The sequence below is a fragment of the Furipterus horrens genome, unplaced genomic scaffold (genome assembly GCF_987537825.1).
Source record: "Furipterus horrens unplaced genomic scaffold, mFurHor1.1.pri manual_scaffold_12, whole genome shotgun sequence".
Taxonomy (NCBI): Eukaryota; Metazoa; Chordata; class Mammalia; order Chiroptera; family Furipteridae; genus Furipterus; species Furipterus horrens.
In genome coordinates, this window is record NW_028327182.1 from 77,519,327 (window position 1) to 77,523,756 (window position 4,430).

Below are 4,430 nucleotides of genomic sequence, written 5' to 3' on the forward strand. Positions count from 1 at the left end.
CTCACACATTGTGCCCCACTGTTCTGTCTCTGCCAGGGCCGATTCTTCCGGTGCTAAACATCTACATCTCACTTCCAGCAGCAAGAAGCCAGCCCAACAGCCTTCTTTTGCATTTTAGTGCACACCCACTCTCCACAGCTTATTGTATCACCAAACACCCATGCCAGATTCTGGGACTTTAAGGAAATACACAAGAGTGACAGACACAACAGAAAGATGATAAGCAAGACTTCCTTTGGAACTTCACCAGCGTGGATCGGCTGTATGCCTCAAACTCCCACCCTCAATCTGTTCACCAACCTGTTCACCAGCCTCATTCAAGCTGCTCCTGAAAGCCTCTCCTCTGGTAAGTCTTCCCAGATCAACTAAACTACTGGCAGCTACTGGGGACTGGCCCTGTCTGAACCTAGTACTTCCTTGGGTGTTCCTCACCCATCTTCCACCTCAGCAAGCACTGGGACTTGTCCTCCAATCCCAGTGGCTAAGCCAAGCTTTTGCCTCTTCTCCTGGCTTCTGTGCAAGAACAATTTCCGGTCTCTTCTGCCTGCCAGTCTGCCCTGATTCCAGTCACGCTCTTGACATATATTTGATTTTGATATTTTATTGTCTCTTGATGTATGCGCCTCCTGCTTTTATCTGGTCACGAGCCTGCCCGCCCCTTATTTCCTTATGTCTGTGTTGTTTGTCTGAGACACACATAACTCAGGGGGTCTCATTATCAAGAGAGGAGAATTGCTTGCCTCTGCCCTTTAGTTGATTCAATCAGGACTCCATCCTCTCTGCTTTAAACAGGTCCAAATTTCATGTCTCATCAGCCTTAGCTACAGAGCTTAATTCCCTTTCACCAGACAGTCTCCTTATTGATAAGTGACAATTCTCTCTTTGATTTCTTTTTAGCCAAATGACTGGACAGACAGACAACTTCATCTTTTTCTTCCTCAGACTTCTACTTACCCTAACCATTTACTATCTAATGATAGTGTTGTTTAAAAGGACCCTGCAAAAATGCTACCATTATATAAGGGCAGGTAGAGGGGAGGAGATAGAATATACACACATGTATACACGTATATTTTGCTGTCAACTACAAGTTATCTCTGAGTGATGCACAACAATCTGCAAATATCAATTGTCTTCAGAGAAAGTTTCATTATATACCTTCTTCTACCTTTTGAACTTTCAAAACTTTTTAATGAATTATTTCATATATACAAAGAACTTCTGAATGGTTCTATATACGAAATAGAAATGAATCCTTCCCTGTGGATGCACCATCCATCATAAGAAATGGGACATTATCCATAGTGTTGGAACTTCCTGCATCTCCTTCTTGATTCTATAGAGGTAACCAGTGTTCTTATCCTCAATTTGGCTTGCTTCTAGAGTTTTATCACAAATATATGTATCCCTAAGTAATACAGCATTAGCTCATCTGACTTGTTTTGAACTTTGTAAGAAAATTGCATCACACAGTATGCATTTTTCTGTAATGAGCAAATTTCTCTCACCATGGCCCTAGGATTCATCTGTGCTGACACTTGCAGCTTGAATTCATGTATTTCATTGTTACTTAACATTCCACTGAGTGAGTATACCCCCTTTACTTATCTATTTTCCTGGTGTTAGACATTGGATTATTTCCCATTTTGGCTGCTATGAACTTCCTCATGCCCATCTCTGGCTGCACGTGTGCAAGAGTCCTAAGAGGTCGGACCCTGGCAGTGGTACTGCTGGGCCATAGCTGGGCCTTCTGCTCAATGATCACTTGCCAAATAGTTTCCAAAACAGTTGTATCAATTTGCATTCCTGACCAGAGGCATGAAGGGGTTTTGTTCCTCTGCATTCTCACCAACACTTAATAGTAACAGACTTCTTTTTTCCAATCTAATGTATGTGAAATGGCATGATATTATGAGCTTAATTTACATTTCTCTGGCTACTAAACATTAAGGACATCTTCTTATGTTTATGGTCCTTCATGTTTTCTCTTCTATGACTTTTGCAATGTTGAAATGTAAATATATTACTTATTCAAAAATATATATTTATTAAAATAGGCCTGCAATATCTCATTTCCCATATGCAAAGGGCTCCACCACTCTCACCCAAATCACACAAATACTATCTCAGGACAGTGTCACAATCAATAAAATTGCTAACAATACATTGATGAGTGTTATGGGTTGAATCGTGTCTCCCTGCCCCGCCCCCCCACTCCCAATTCATACATTGAAGCTTTAATTCCCAATACCTCAGTATGTAAAGCCTTTAAAGAGGTAATTAAGTTAAAATGAAGTCTGTAGGGTAGGCACTAATTCAATACGACTGACGTCCCTTATAAGGAGATTACAACACAAACAAGACTGACCAGGGGACAACCAAGTGAGGACACGGGGAGAAGGCGACCATCTGCAAGCCGAGGAGAGAGGCCTCAGAGGAAACCAAACTTGCCAACATTTTGATCTTGGACTTTCAGTCTCCAGAGCTGTGAGAAAATAAATGCGTATTATGTAAGCCATCCAGGCTGTGTAGTTTTTATGGCAGCCAGGGCAGACTACAGCAGTGAGCACACTACTGTTTACACAGTGCTTCCATATACTGTTTCATTACTCACTCACCATCAAGTACTAATCAAGCACACTCTGGGTCTAAGGGCACATTTCATTGTCAAATCCTCACTGCTGTCTTTTAAGTCAGGAATAAAAAACCCTATTTTTAAAATGAGGGATCAGAGGCTCACTGTATTTGGGGGAGTTCAGAGGTGGACCACTGTGATGGCAAAGGAACTGAAGACAGGATGTGAGGGGCCAGAGAAGAAAAAACTCAGGCAGATACACTCATCATTTTAAATAGTGTAAGACTCTCTGTTGTGTGGAAGAGGGAGTCCCTTTTTCTTTATGGCCTGCAGGGATAAAAGTAGGAAGAAACATCAGGAAGACAAATTCCACTTGAACAGAAGGAAAAACATTGACAGAATTGGAATTATCTGAAGATGCGAAAAGATGTTTTGAGTGTTTGAGTTGTCCCTAGAGAAGCTGGACAGCCCTTGATGAGGAATGGTACATGTGAGTGTGTGCTTGTCGAGAGTGAGGATCAAGCTTCAGATGTGTGGTTGGAGAACATGATATTGAGGGTCCCTCCCTAGCCAGAGAGTCAATGATGTCTCTGAGACCAGGTGACCAGTAAGCAGTTGGCCAGGAACAGAGCCTGTCTTCTGGATTCTGATTCTCTAGTCTTCCCACCATACCAAACTGCCTCTGAACAGATTAGCGGCAGGACAGTGAGTTCTAATGATGATAGCATTCACTCAGCTGCCTGGGGACAGAGCACAGTAACAGGGAATTTATAGCATTTGAAATGAGAGAATTAATTATTTACTTTCCCCTTCTCAGAAATCTGATAATGGCCAGGTAAGTAGCAAGAAACATAAAGCAACATGCAATTTTGAGAACTTCCTAAGCACCAGGTTTTTCATGTGCCTTATCATTATTTAATTTTTGCATTCACTCCAGCTATAATATTATGCCTTATCTCCACTTTACAGATGTGGAAGCTGTTTCTCAAACAGATGAGGCAACCATCCAAGCTTAGGAAGCTAAATCACAACAATGACCTTAACCAAATTCCCTAACCTCCGTATTTGAGCCAAAGCCTGCCTGATTCCAAAATCCACATCTTGTTACCTAATGGGTATTGGAATGCAAAAAGTTTTGTTTTTATTTCTGTAAATCCAGACTATTGTCCTTTAGTACTAAACCCAACATGAACAAGTTGCTGTGAAAAGGATTTATATGCCAGGAGGGCATCGGGGACAGGGAGGGACACTTCCTTCATATCCTTTGATTTAGAAAATGACACTCTCAGCCTCCAGTAAAGTATGATCCTTCAAGCCCTGGCCTCTGACCAGATTGCTGCCCTTAAGCTCCTCCATAGTGAAACTCTCTACTGGTATAACTAACTAATGCTTCCTTCTGCAGAGTGTTCTCTTCCCCTTCCTCTCTGAATGCTTTTATTCCAAAAGACAGTAAGGCCTATATCTAGCACAATCTCTCAGTAGAGAAGGGTCTACCATGGTCACAGCACAAAAGCCTGAATGATGTGTTCAGTCCTCATCTGAAAACTGGGCCCTGGAGCGCTTTAAGCAGAGTGAGGAGAGCTCTATGTACTTTTTACTTTTTCTTTCTTTCTTTTTTTTTTTTTTTTGCCCCAAGGCAAAATGTTCAACTCTGTTTTAGTCTGAGCCCCACCCTCCTTGGTTAGGACAGTACTGACGGTAACAATGCCAAGAGGGAGGAACTGGACTAGATCATTGTTTTTCTGCTCAGGAGCTGGAGGGCTGGGTGAATCCACTCCCCGAATCAGAAGCCTGCCAGAGAGCGGCAGCTGGAAAGGTTCTACAAAAGGAAGGAGCCTTCCCCACCTTCTACCAG